This window comes from Notolepis coatsorum, assembly GCF_963971535.1.
Source record: "Notolepis coatsorum genome assembly, chromosome: 4".
In the NCBI taxonomy this organism is placed as follows: Eukaryota; Metazoa; Chordata; class Actinopteri; order Aulopiformes; family Paralepididae; genus Notolepis; species Notolepis coatsorum.
In genome coordinates, this window is record NC_140168.1 from 208,391,315 (window position 1) to 208,407,182 (window position 15,868).

The following is a 15,868-nucleotide window of genomic DNA, read 5'->3' on the forward strand; positions in this document are numbered from 1 at the left end:
CAACATTAACGGCTAATCCGGAAAAAAAGAACAGGCCCCCGACTGGCAGAAGGGACCGAAATACTTTTTTGTCCCTTATCCTGCTACTCTCGGGAGACGTGCAGCTAAACCCCGGACCCAGCCACGTTAGGAGGACCCCCGTCAAAACGCGAACCCAGACGCGACGACTGGGTCTGGCGCTACAAGATGCAACGATGGCTTCGGGTGCATACATTCCACCCGACGCCGGCGCATTCAACACATCCGACGCCGCCACAGAGGAACACACGGGAGGACGAGACGGGAGAGAAGGTACCGGGGCTAATCAACTCGACGGTGATGCAGGTAGCCGGCAGGCTAACACAGCAAACTACCGGAGCCAAAGGACCCTGCCCTTCCCCCATCGAAAGCCACCCGGTCAGCGAGACATCACCACAGGGAGCCGGCGTGATGGAATCAACACATCCCCCTGCCCCCCCCCCCCCCCCCCCCCCCACGGAATTTTGCCACCCGGGCATCGAGATGAAATCTACACAGACACTAGCAGATGAACCATGACACGATAAAGAATCACACTGTATGTACATTCATAATGACACCAAATTCATTAACCGTACGGACCTAGATCATGAGGCTATTGAAACTGTATGGGTGGAAATTCTATTTGAAAGGGCTATCTGTTCTAGTCGGCACAATTTACAGACCGCCAGACCAAAATGGCTTTTATGATGTGTTGGATGTGTGCTTAGCTGGAGCTGAGGATGCAGAAAAGATTCTTATTGGGGATTGGAACACGGATATGCAACAAAAAGATGCACCTGTCTTCAAATCCTTCAATAGGTTTTGTGATCTGCACGGCCTTAGCCAGCTAATCACCCAACCCACACGTGTATGTGAGTCAACTCAGACTACCATTGACCTTATCCTGACCTCTGACAAGTCCAAGATCTCCAATAAAGGGGTTATAGCATGCGGGTTAAGTGATCATTATATGATATTCTGTACCCGCAAAAAGCTAAAACAAAAGGCTGGCTGTCACAAAACAGTCACATCTAGAGACCTCAAAACCTACTCTAGCGAGGCCTTTAACCTTGAACTGGAGAGCCTGGACTGGTCAGATGAGCTCAATGGTACACTGGTTGAAGAAACATGGCTTGGTTTCAAAACCAAATTTTCAACAATACTAAACAACATGGCCCCCCTAAGAACCACCAGGGTAAAAGATCGTGCTGAGCCGTGGATGCACACTGAAATACTGGCCGCTATGAAAACCAGAGACAAAAAATGCTCTGAGTTTCGTAAAAGTCAGTCAAAGCTTACCAAAAGCATGAGCAGTGAACTCCAAGCCCACGTGACTGAACTCAAACTGGAAAGAAACAGACTAAGAAATGACGTAAACTCCATGATCAAAACTGAAAAAAATAAAAGAATTCATCAATGACAAAACTGAGGAAAACAAAAACAAACCATGTGAACTTTGGAAATTACTCAATAATCAACTAGGCTGCAGTAAGATTCTCAAACATAAACATAAAGACGGACAACACGCTCATCACAGACAAGCTGGATGTAGCCAATTACTTAAACATTTTCTTCACAAACATAGCCACAACACTGGTAAACAAACTACCCTCCCACTCAGGGCATTATGGGGTAGAACACATAGTAGCATACTACAAGAACCTAGGGGTCCACAAAGACGACTTAAAACTGGAAATGGTAACAACAGATGAGGTACTCAAAAAACTGAGTGCCCTCCATTAGCTCCATTTGCATAATCGCCTAAATGGCCAAATCTCAGAAACTACTTGATCAATTTCAACAATGTTGGAGTTTTTTTTTTTTTTTTTTTAACTTTATTTTTTAGCGTTTATCGCTTTTCTGGTCAAGCATGACCGACAGTTGTAGGGTGAAACGGGAGAGAGAGCAGGGGGAGACATTCAGCAAATGACGGCGAGTCCGGGAATCGAACTCGGAGTCAACCAGATCCGTGACGCAGCACGGAGTCCCGCGATGCAGCGCGGTAACATGGTGTGCTACTGGAGCACCCGTTGGAGTTGTTTTGGGGGTTATTCGGGATGCTGAATCCAGTTATGATACTTAAGAGAAGAAAAAAGTTTCAAAATTGCAATATTTACTGGAATTTAACAAATTTTGGTAACATTTTTTATGAATTTTCTGTTTATAAATGTTTCAGAAGATGCAGAATTTATAGATAATTTTCATGGAATGTTCAATTGTAAACAGAATGATAATAATAATAACTTTAATTTGTAGAGCGCCTAATAGACCACTACACTTCCGCGTTACATTGAAATCGGGGTGGAGATTGTGGGGGGAGCAAATTAATGAATGTGGATGAGAGCTGTGATGTAAGTGGTTGCATTCCTAATTGATCAGAACTAAATCGGCCAAAAAAAAGCCCATTTTTAAGCACCTATTCCCCATGCACATGCGCAGATTGCCCACGGATTGTGACGCCACGCACACCCGCCCTGGACTGTTCCATCAGAGGGGCGAGCTTCGGTGGCCAGTGTCCTTTCAGCCGAACAGGATAATGAAACAATGATCCCACTAAATGGCCAGACCCATCTTATGGCGACATCTACAATTATCTCATTGAGTCTCCAGGTAGACTAATGTTTATATTTAAGTGCATTGGTCTGTAGCCACTCACACTACCACCGAAGCTCCCTCTCTGATGGAACAGTCCAGGGCGGGTGTGCGTGGCGTCACAATCCGTGGGCAATCTGCGCATGTGCATGGGGAATAGGTGCTTAAAAATTGGCTTTTTCTCGGCCGATTTAGTTCTGATCGATTAGGAATGGGTCGCGCCGTGTTCAGGAGATTCAGGCGCATACAAGTCTTTTCGATCATGTCTCCAGCACCCCCACAGCCGTAGCTGCAATGACTTACATCACGGCTCTCATCCACATTCATTCATTTGCTCCCCCGGCTATCTCCTCCCCGATTTCAGAATCCCGGAAGACTATTAATTGTTGATGAGTTGTTATGAAGAGCTGGCTACAATCCAGGAACAAAGAGATACAATGGTAAACTGGTATCTTCCTCATTCCTGGTTGTTCTGTGTGAAATCTCTACCCAAACAGTTTCAAATGTTCTCAAGGTCATGTCCTACAAAGTAGCCTCTATACAGTCTGCCCCATTGTTCTGACCAGGATTATTACGTTCCTTTCGGCCTCCTTGCTGACGTGGACGAGAAACCCATCTATAGGCCTAGTTATCAAATTCTTGGTTTGCAATGGTTTTGCACCTTGTGGGTAAATCTAAACACTCTGTGCAAGGCCTCTATTAGGCGGTAAATTGTTCTTTGTTTTCACAATGTGTGCTCTCTATCGTATCGAGATACATATTCCATGTGTATGGAATAACACTCACCTTTAACATTCAATTTAAACACTTTTTAACACTACACCATATTGTATCTATTTATTAGTAAAAGATTTGCACTACCTCTCTAACTCATCTTTGCATTTGTTTGCATTGTGTACTTGTTCTAGTTTGTATTATTTTGTATAGTGTTTGGTCTTTATTTTTTTAACTTTTTTACTGTCTGAAGCACAATCTCAGGGGGCTCATACAGAACCAAGCATTTCACTGTAATGTACATGTACCTTATATGTGACAAATAAGCTGGTCAGGAAGGCCAGTAACATGGTGGGAGTGGAGCTAGACTCTTCCTCTGTCAGAGAGGAAGAGCCTTGCTAAGCTCCACGCCATCATGGACAACCCCTCCCACACGCTATACACAGACTTGGCTGATAGAAGGAGCATGTTCAGTGTTAGACTAAGACTCCCTAGATGCAACACTGAACGGCACAGGAAGTCCTTAATTCCAACAACCATCAGAGTATACAACGCATCACTGTGCCTCACTGCCTCACCACAGAGTGACAGTACAAACTCTGGTAATCTTCTGGACTTTTTACTTCTTATTTTTACATATACACGTAAACATTTTCATTAAACAAATTCTGTATTACTGTAAATTTTACTGTATATTTTTGGCTGTATATTTTAGAATGTATATATTTTAGAATGTATATCCCGGACTGTATTTGTATTGTTATTTGTGATTTTTGACTACGTAAACTTTACGCAACATAGGGGAGGAGCAAACATAGCTTGCATAGCAGCCTTCTAAACTCTAATTTGAAAATTACCTTGAAGAAAAAGTGTTCTGCCAGTGAAGTTTTGTCACAGATATTTGACGGTGAAAGTGACATGGGAGAGAATGTGTCTGAGACCCTGATTATGAGGCGTCCTCCTCTGATGAGAATGAGACCCTTAGTGCAGATGCTCCTGTTGTCTCTCAACCACAAGCAGACACGTTACTTTCCAAAAACGGAAAGTTATCATGGTCCCACTCCCCACTTGAACAACATAATATATATTATGTATGTATAATTGGGTGGGTGTGGGGGAGTAGGGGTAATGTTCTATTTAAATGGTTATTTAGGTAATCAACAAAATAACATGAAGCACCTGAAACATACATTTGGGTAACACTTTTGATTATGATCATTTTCTGGAGGTTTAAACTGCTGGGGTCAAAATGTCCCGAAGGATAAAGAGTGTAAAGTCAATTTGAGGATAACAGGAGGGTTAACAAAACCATTTCAAATAATTTTAGCCTGCTAGATAGAGGTAGCAAATAACTCTAAGGATGGTAATAATCATAATAAACGTTATTTGTACAAATTCCATACAAGAATTGCAGCCCAAAGTGCTTCACAGCAGAAAATACACTAGAATACATCACATGAGCATAAAATAGACAGAATAAATGCAATGCAGAAAATAAAAATACAAGATGATAGAAGTAGATGATCGTAGTGTTCTTGGGGCCATGTAGTTGACAAGAAAATTGCCAATATAGCTTGGTCTGGTTCCATTTAGGGCTTTGTACATAAGGAGGAGGACCTTCAAATCTATTCTAAATGTTACCGGAAACCAGTGTAATAGCCTAGCTGAGAGTTGAATAAGCTGAAGTATTTTCTTCAGTCGGCTTGGAATAAAGGCATGGATCTGTTTTTCAGCATCCTTTTGATTTATAAATGGTTGTACTTTAGCTTTGTTTCTAAGGTGGAAGAATTATGTTTTTGTCACCTTGTTAATGTGGGACTTAAAGCTTACAGTAGACCTGAGTCTATGATAACCAAGACTTGTTAGCAAGGAGTAAGTTTCCCCATAATATTATTCAGCAGAATTTCTCTTGAAATTGAAATTTGGTAAATTCCAGTAAATATTGCAATTCCGAAACTCTTGAGTATCATAAATGGATTCAGCATCCCGAATAACACCCAAAACCACTCCAACATTGTTGAAATTGATCAAGTAGTTTCCGAGATTTGTCCATTTAGGTGATTATGCAAATGTACTAATTATGCAAATAAAAAAAGTTGCCCAACATGTAAAACTTAGCATCCGGCAGTTTCTAAGTGCTGGTGACCCATACTATCCATATCTATCATAAAAGTTTGGTGGTTCCAAAATTTCCGGGTTCATTGTGTTGGCAAATAGACTATGGAGGGGAGAGAACAGATGGTGGAGGTAAACGGTACCCTATCCCCCCCCCTCACAGTGAGCTGTGGTATTCCACAAGGAAGCATACTAGGACCGCTACTGTTCCTAATTTATGCAAATGACATGTCGTCAGCTTGTGAATGCAACTATCATTACACATGGGCAAAACAGAGTCCATTCTCTTCGGTTCAAATAACAAACTCAGCAAGACCGACGGCTTCTCAGTTACAGTGGGTGACAATATTGTCACAAGGAAAGAAGAAATTACCTACCTGGGTTCCATCCTAGAGGCAAATCTTTCCTGTGACAAAATGGCATCCAATGTAATAAAAAAAAGTCAACCAACGAACTCGATTCTTGTACCGGATCTCCTCCCTGGTAAACAAGAATACCCTGAAGACTCTGGCAGGAGCACTCATTCAAGGGTACTACGACTATGCTTGCACCTCATGGTACCAAAGCACCTCAAAGGCGCTAAAAACAAAATTACAAACATCTCAAAACAAACTGGTCAGACTACTGCTTGACCTTACTCCTAGAACCCACCTCACCCCTGCCCACTTTGACAACCTAGGATGGCTTAGAGTAGACGACAGAGTACAGCAACTTGCAATGGGCCTGGTCTACAAGATACACTACTCGACCAAGGTACCCATGTACACAGGGCCGCCTCAGGGGGTGTGCGAGCAGTGCGGTCGCACAGGGCCTCGCAGGAAGGGGGGCCTTGCAAAAAAAAAAAAAAAAAAAAAAATATTTTTTATTAATTTTTTTTATTATTATTTTTTATTTTTTTTATTTTTTTTTGCGAGGCCCCCCTTCCCGCGAGGCCCTTTTTCATCACAGACCTAAAATCTAGTTTTGCTTATATGCTTATATATTTCACATTAGACACGTTTGTAGAATGTGTCTGACTTGTTCCTGGGTCTGCAGTCCTGCAGCTGCAGACATACTCACTATTGGAGCTCAGCCTCTGGGGTTCTGCAGCAGCATTGGTTTCAACGAAGGGAGTGGTTTTACTTACATCATGTGTAGACAGTGTAGTACGCCGGCAGCGTGAGTCGGCTGCGTTTGACATTTTCGCGCGTGCAGCTTATGCTTAGTTATGCCCAATAGCCAAGACGAAGAAAGAGGTCGGTCATTATCAGTCGGTCGGTCACCAACCAAGGAACGTTGACGAAAGGCCTCTCGCTAGCGGGACAAATGGCCGGAGCCTTTCATGGTATAGCCATGTCGGCTAGTAGCTAGCTTAGCTAAATGCTAACTAGCGTTAGCTAACCTAGCGAGGCGAGGCGAGTGGATGTCTTTTCAAAAGAAGGAGAAGAGAACTTGTGAGCAGATAAATCTGTTAGGCAGCAATACGCCGAAATTACACCGTGGGGCCAAGAAAGTCTCCTTCCACGTTGATACTGCGTTATGGTGAGTCAACTTATGATTATATACCCGCCGTGGACCTGAGTCACCTGACCCTATCTCTCTTTCTCTCTCTGGAGCCAAACTGGTCGACTAGCTAATACTACTAGTAGCTAACTGTGTGAGCTAACTGTTAGCCAGTTAGCTGTTTAGCGTCAGCTGGGAACGTTCGTTTGATGCTATCAGTTAGCCTTGAGAATAGCAGGCCCTTTGACAGAAGATGTAGTCGGGCCTGCACCATGACAAGGCTCTGGCCATAGCTTCTTTTTGTCCCGCCAGCGAGAGGCCTTTCGTCAACGTGGAGACCTTGCGGCCTTTCGCCCTGCGTTCATCGTGCAGGTAACTTGGATTAATGAAAATGTCATGATGACATTACCCCACTCTTCCTTCCTTCCCCTCCCGAATGTTTTGTTAATAACGATGTTTTTTTCCAGGCAAAACATATGCTACTTCACAACATTTGGAGATACGACATGTGCTGTGTGTGAATGGTCGTTTGTGTAGCTTGGGTAGTGTTGGGCCGTTGGCCAACGCTGTGTGTCACGTGGCCTGGTGTCACAGTACCTGGCTAGCCTATTTAGCTGATGTCGGCCATTGGCTCCTTGCTGCTTTGGTTTCTCTGTTGACCCTCTTCTTGTTGGATTTAAGTGTTGATCTTTGTCCTTTTGAATCTCTCATACATGCTATAGTCTCTCTCTAACACACACACACATGACAAACACACATGTTCTCTCTCTCTCTCTCTCTCTCTTTCTAACACACACAGTCTGCCTATGGCGGCCTTTCTCGATGGCTAGGCTGTGCTCAAGGATCTTCAGTCACAGTGCTCAGGTATTCTGCCACTGTGTACTCTCTGTTTAGGGCCAAATAGCATTTCAATTTCTTTCCAATGTTTCTCTCTCTCTCTCTCTCTCTGTACACTGTATATTGACTGTAGAACGGGAGCTCTCTCTCGCTCTCTCTTTTGCTATATGTTGACTGTATCATGCCCCGCCTCGGGCAGCGCTATTATTTAAGAATATGTTGACTGTATAAAAAAAAAAATATATATATATATATATATATATATATATATAATTTTTTTTATTTTTTTTTTTACCTTGGGGGGGGGGGGGGGGGGGGGGGGCTCGCGTTAAATCTCGCACAGGGCCTCGCATTTCTCCCAGGCGGCCCTGCATGTACATGTCAAAATACTTCCCAAAGGTCAGTGAATACCACGATCAGGGAGCTCCACGAATCATGTTAAACCCAGATTCGGCTCAAACAAAGGAATAAACATGTTTCGCAATTATGCCACATCAATGTGGAACGCCCTACCCAAAGCTGTAAAGGAATGTGAATCACTACCCACTTTCAAAACCACTCTCAAAGAACACCTACGGGAGACTGCAATTCGAAACTGGCCCCTGTAAATGTCCTAACCCAACCCCCTCCAATGTACAGTAAATGACCAAGTATGGTTTTGTCAATATTCCAATGTACGGTTTTGCTTGTACAGTTGTACAGTGTCCCCCACCCACCCACCCCTCCTACCCAACCCAACCCCCCCCCCCCCCACCCACTCAACCCCACCCCACCTACCCAACCTCCTCCAATGTACAGTTTCTACGTCAAATGTATATACTCTCTTTTCTGGACTCTTTTTGTATCACAAACAGTACTGTATTTGCAAATCTGGTATGTCATAAATGTATAGATGTAGCAGTACTGTCTATCTGTATGTCGTGTATGTCATATATGTTATGATGAATTGAAAATGGGGGTCCCTGATGTAAACAAGATGAAAGTCTTTCTCTGGTCTGCATCCCCTTAACAATTGTATGTATTGAACTGTACTGTACTGTACCCATTCTGCAATCTGTTAATAAAGTTTTCAATCAATTCAATCAATCAATTGTGGTCAACCTCCCAGAAGTCTGTATTCATTGTGGAACTAACTGTACCATGGGAGGCTGCAGTTGGTGAAGCATATGAACGTAAACAACTGAAGTACTCAGACATAGCAGCCGAGGCAGAACAACACGGCTGGCGTGCCCAGGTCCTTCCCGTTGAGGTTGGCTGTAGAGGATTTGTTGCCATGTCCACAACCAAGCTTCTTAATAAAGTTTAAAGTAACCAATTTGGATATGCGCAAACACAAACCATTGTTGGATAATGCAACGCTTTCTGTACTCCCAACCAGACGACCTAATCTTCCTCACCAACTCACTCAAGTTTCCACTGTAATGTAACTCCTTGGATCAAACCCGAAGTTACAAGTCTTGGTGTTATAATAGACTCAGACCTAAGCTTTAAATCACACATCAACAAGGTCACAAAAACATCATTTTTCCACATAGCTAAGTGTTGACAGAGTCAGCTATGGAGCGACAATAATATGGTCATGACGACAATGTTTCGCTTTAGCCTTTGGCGTGGTTTATTTCACATTGCACCCAACAGTACACATGAGTCCTTCTCTTGTGAGAGCGACGGAGGAAGAGAGTGAAGGGGGAGGTAACATCTCCTTTTATACTTCTCACCTGGTGTCAGCTACAATAGCTATGCCTATAGCACCCTCTTGTGGAAACAGTTAGACAGCAATCATACATAACATCTAACTTCAACACTCCCACTTATGGTTGTCTTGTATACTGTACAACTTTTCCAAAAACATCTTTCTGTCACGATCGGGGCTCGAGCTTGCCAGATGAGGATCAATCAGCGCTGCTGCAAGGGATTACCTCATCAGGCGGGTCCTATATCACCTGGCAGATTCTGTCATCCAGTGTCGCAGTGTTAAACTGCCTTCCCAGGTACGACGTCTCAACCTGAAGCCCTGCTAACCCGCTCTTGTTGTTATTCCCTGTTCTAACCTCCCTCTCTTGTGCCCAAGGATTCCGTTCCAGCGTGCCCGTCTGGACCCCTGGTGCTGGACTACGGAGTTCCTGCTCTCACCCCTGACACAGCCGGTGTCCACGTTCTCCCACATTGCACAAAGAGTGCATCTGCTTCAAGACCATCCTCCCGCACTGCACAAGGAGTGCACCTGTTCAAATAACATTCTCTCGTACTGCACAAGGAGTGCACCTGTGCTACCCCCCAAGAACATTCATCCCCGTCTGTTGTACATTCCTGCATGTGATTCTTGTCTGCTTGGGGGAAACAATTAAAACACCCTAAACCGCTCCATTCTCTCTCCTGTGTTCGCTATTGGGCTCCGCAAGAACCCCTATCCTCACACTTTCAAAGAAAATAATACAGTTCAGAACATCAAAAAGAATATGGCAGTCAATATTACATAACAGGCAATATTTACACACCAAACATGACCTCTGCTAATCTTCTCAATTTCAGTTTGGAGACAGGCTTTGTCATAGCGTCTGCTACCATGTCGTCTGTAGGACAATAAACAAGTGTCATCCTTTCTTCCCTGATGACAGATCTGATGAAATGATATTTTATATCCACATGTTTACACCTCTGTCGGCACACAGGGTTTCTAGCAATTACAATGGTTCCCTGGTTGTCTTCATAAACAACAGTTTTCTTATATACATAGGTATCCATTCCTTCGAGCAGTTGTTCTAGATAAATACAGTCCTGTATTGTCATAGCTAGGGCAATGTATTCGGCTTCACAAGTTGACAGTGCCACTGTGGGCTGTTTCTTTGTTTTCCACGAAACCAGTGAGCTGTCTGTGTTCAAACTCACACAATACCCTGTGGTACTTCTTCTGTCTGTGGCGTCTGCCGCCCAATCTGCATCACTGTAGGCTTTAAGCCCTAAGCCCTCGCTGCTCTTTCTGAAACAAAGCTGTTTATCTGCTGTACCTTTGAGATAACGAAAAACATGTTTTGCTGTAATCCAGTGCTCCTCTGTGGGGACACCATCGCCTCTTTAAAGGTCTGAGGTACTCCACTCACTACTCTGTAGCAGTAATCAATGGTGGTAAGTGTACTGTCATCCTTGTCACTTTCTCTCCGGGCATAGTCTTTCAGATACTTTGGGGGTTTGTGTTCCCGTGAGGGATACCTCCCACTGCATGAGGCACGTGACGTCACCCTCGGGTGCTCCTCGTCATCATCCTCTGGGGGTTACTGACTGTCTGCCTGCACAACTGTGCTAAGTACACTAGGCTGAGGTGTCTCTGTTTCTTCACACCTTACTCTGGAGTCCAGCTCTGGCTCCTCTGTCTGTGTCTTGTTCTCACATGTTGTCTTTGTGACAAATTTGACTAGCCTGTGTTTTTGCACTTTCCCTTTACCGGGATAATAGACTAGAAAAGCGGGGCTTCCTTTGTCGTGCCCTACAAAGAGTCCTTTTTCACATCTGGACTCGAGCTTTCTTCTGTCCTGCTGGTAAGCATAACACACTGATCCAAATTTGTGCATTCTAGCTAGATTACACTTCTTTCCTGTCAGTGCTGTATACGGGGTGGTGCCCATGTGCTTATTAAAACACCTGTTTCTGGTGTAAGTGGCTTCTAGTACCGCATAACGCCATAGACTCTTAGGTAAGTTACCAGCTATTAGCTTACACCTAGCCATTTTGAAAAGAGTACGTCCTTCCCTCTCTGCCACCCCGTTCTGGTGCGGGGAGTACGGACATGATGTCTCGTGTCTTATCTTGTTCCTTCTCAACAGTGATTGGAACTCTCTATTTGTGAACTCGGTTCCGTTGTTGGACCTCAAGCATCTTATGTTGCCATAAGGGGCTACATCTGCAAGGAATTTCTCCGTAACCTGGAGTGTGTCACTCTTTGCTTTGAGAAAATAAACAAACACTGCCCCTGTACACACATCTGTAAAAGACTGTACATATTTAAAGCCACCTATGGACTCGTTGCTTACTCGACCGGCTAGATCTGTGTTAACTAGCGCAAGTGGTACCTTTACTTTTTCTGTGGGACTTCTGTTTCTCGATTGAGTGAACTTCCCCTTTATGCACACTTCACATTCTTTGTCAGGTCTACGCTTTTCACCTTTAATGTGCATGCCTTCTGTCACTGCTTGCAGTTTCAGTAAATCCTCGTAATTACAATGACCCATGATCTCATGCCATGTCTGAATATCGTGACTGACAGTCACATTACATATATCATTATTATTACACTTATCGTCATCATTACACTCTGTTTGTAGATAATACATTCTCTTGTACACCTCTATGTTAAATCGCGTACCGTCAGGCTCTACAAGAACATCTTTACCTTCATTGAAGAACACTTTGGCACTGTTCGCAGTAGCAGATTTTACAGAGAATAGTTATTGTGGGAACGAGGGTATGTAGAGAGCGTTCTTTAATGGCACTGTACACCGGCGCCCCTCACTGTCTATGAGGCATACCTGTGCGTCTCCTCTCCCTTGCGCCAACCCGTAAGTGCGCTTCCCGTCTGCCAGCTCCATGCTGTGTCTCTCGAAGGTGTTGTCAAAGTTCTTGAATCGATTCTTGTCGTTGATGACGTGGGACGACGCACCTGTGTCCACGATCAGTCTCTTCCTTTGGGTCTGCTGCCCTCCAATGCTGCAGGACACTCAACGCCACTCTGCCTTAGAAGCCCGGCGAATCCTGTGTGTTTTCCTTTCATTGCGGGTGCTCAATCGGTAACAACAGCGGACAGTTGATCAAACCCCCCATATTGCTGCACGGCACTTTCAACAGTGTTGAATATGTCCACACTAGGGCTGACCCCTATTAGTCGAATAGTCGACTAATAGATCGAAAGGAGCCATAGTCGACTGCCAACCTCTTAGTCGAATGCAAAAAAATAAAAAATAAAAATTCTAATAGTTTTTTTTTCTTTTTTTTAATATATTGGCCTTGGGCCGCATGGCGTGTCGGTGAGGGCTGCATGCGGCCCGCGGGCCGCCAGTTGCCCCTCCCTGATGTAGAGGGATACGATTCGGGGTCTTCCCCATCCGATATAATGTTCTCTCAACACTTTCAGGCTCTCTCAGCCTTTGTCCTTAGTGTCGCGGAATATCAGCCCAAAGCTTGTGTCGTCTAGCAGTGGTGCTAACTCGCAGTATGCGTCTGCATTTTGCTTGGTGTCCAGGGCTCGCGCGGCCGCCGTTACTTCTCCCGTGGGGGCCGTCAAGATCGTTGTCTTCAGTCCCACACCGTGCATGCAGCACAGCATTCGCTCTTCCCAGAGCTCATAGTCCTCTGCTCTTCCATTGAATGAGGGCCATTTGCTCCTTCCTTTGGTCTCTGTTACAAAGGGTCAGATTAAACCGAATATATATATTTATTGCTTGAGATCCCTTGTATAAGATTTGTATATCGTTTGATATCCCTTGTATATTCTTTGTATATATACACGGAATATCCCTTTACCTGGGTACAAACCAGACCATAATATTCGTTCTCCTATTGGACAGCGACCCCTAGGCGCCAACGGCCATACCCCCAATGGCAAGTTCAAAGGCAACGCCAAGGCATGTCTCAACATGTCCAGGTTTGCGCAGTAATACGAGACAGAACTGAGGTTGGCACTAGATTATTCACCTTACGTATAAATACGTCGCAGGTGGATACAGCAGTGGTTCTTATCCTAAACGTTGAAGCCTTCACCACGAGACAACATGCCGTGAAGTGGGCCTCTTTGCCCCTGAATAGAGCCTTGAGAACCGCGTGCGAATATATAGCTAAAGTGTCAGAGTTTAACGCAGTATCGTTGAGTTCGACTTATTCTAATGTGAAGTAATAGTCTATCATTTATAGTGTATCGTGCGGCTACCGTTCTTCAGTGACCAGCATTACCACCGGTTCGTCGTACCTATAGCTAGTGCACTTATCCAGGCTGGGCGGCCTAAACTCGTGCCACCACCCGAGGAGTCCTAGACGAGAACCGTTGGATATGTACACCGGAGAACCTACACAGGCGAATGCAGAGCCTTTACTGGCTGGATTATATTGCTTTGGTACCGTGACTGCTGGAGCAGAGAACCGTCTACCCCACTATCGTGTGGGATCTACCCCTGTGAGGAGCACCCTCGAGCCCGCCTCTAGGACCAGAGGCTGGCTAGCTTTCATCCATGCTGTCGGGCATACTGGATTATAGCTGTTGCTTTGTCTGCGGACCAAGGGAGTACTGCACTGGCTCCTGTATCTGGAGCCTCGTTATTCCGCGTTGACCCAGACTTTGCACCCGAACATTCCTCTACCCTGCCGGCTTACAACCGGAGGGAACCCCCCAGTGTCTCCAGCTGACTACTAGTGTGCCTTATGTAATTGCTATGCTACAGGTGGCGTCAGTTATACCCATCTTACTATTCTCATGGATTTACGCTCTTGACCTACTTTAAGTGTTCTTCGCCTTACAAGCGCAAGTATAATTCTCAATCTGTAACCTACCGTTGCTTGCTCTAATAATAATAAATCCCTCTAACTAGAACTTTATGTGTCATTGCCGTATTCTTGTGTGGGTGTTCACCAGATATATCATGTACTGTATGGCCAGTAATTAAAGTACATAACTAAGTAGTGGTTTAATGATACCATACTCTCAATACAGTCAGGGAATTGTACCCCTCAGTTACAGTCTCCATCCCTTTTTGATGGTAGGCGTAGCTTTAGCTCCCGTTAGCTTAGCTTTAGCCACGCGGTGCTCCCGGTGCTAAACTAGCCTATACTTCAGCTAAACTTGCTACCCTTATTATTTCGCCCCTGCGTGATCTGGGCCCATAACCTGTTGACAGAGTCAGCTATGGAGCGACAATAATATGGTCATGACGACAAGGGTTCTCTTTAGCCTTTGGCGTGGTTTATTTCACATTGCACCCAACAGTACACATGAGTCCTTCTCTTGTGAGAGCGATGGAGGAAGAGAGTGAAGGGGGAGGTAACATCTCCTTTTATACTTCTCACCTGGCGTCAGCTACAATAGCTACGCCTATAGCGCCCTCTTGTGGAAACAGTTAGACAGTTACATGCAATCATACATAACATCTAACTTTAGGGTGACCAAATGTCCTCTTTTGCCCGGACATGTCCTCTTTTCTTTTTTTAAACTCAATTTTTATTTGCATTTTTGGATTACAAGCATACAAACAACATCATCTTTGAATATTTTTTTCATATCAGTCGGTCTTCCAGGTACATAATACATAGACATAATGTACAACACCGTTAAACAGACATAAACAATAAAGAAAATATTTTAATACCCAAAAACAGAAATAAAAAATACCGACTTAAGCAAAAGTTCCACAGACATAAATAATAAATTGAAAAAACATAAAACAATTGTCATACCCAAATAATAGAAATAGAAAATACTAGGGCGGTTAGGTGGCGTAGCGGAGATTGCGTTCGTCACCAACCCCGGAGCTGTGAGCTGGATTCGCCTGTCACAGCTCCGGGGTTGTCACCAGCTTGGCTGGCCGTTCACACTAATACAATTGGCTGTATTAGAGGGTGGGAGAAGCTGGCGGGGTGGGTCCGGGTCGTTGTAAACAGCGACTCCTACAGTTCGGTCGGAGCACCTGCTAAGCGCGGATAGGACCTGAGTCGGATAGTGTGATCCTTCCACACGCTACGCCCTCTCAGGGAGGATCCGCGCTGCCAGGTGAAAAGAAGCGGTTGATTGGCTGGACGTGTGTCGGAGGATGCACGTGATAGCCTCCACTCTCCCAGATGATCTGACTGTGGGGGGTAAGTGCGCAGCGACCAGGAAGGGGATTGGGAATTGGCATACGACTAACATTGGGATGGGAGAAAATCGGAGGAAAATGGAGGGGGAAAAAGATCAATAAAAAAATAAAAAATAAATAGAAAATACTAACTAAAGCAAAAATGTGCGACATGGGTTCAGAGACCCTCCTTGAACCTCTTTCCTCCTTTACCCTTCGCCCTCTTGTGTTGCATTTGTTTCTTCCTCTGTGATGTCGTTTTCGTTCCCCTTATAATCCTCCCCCTTTCCCCATCTTTCCCCAAATTTCTCTTCCTG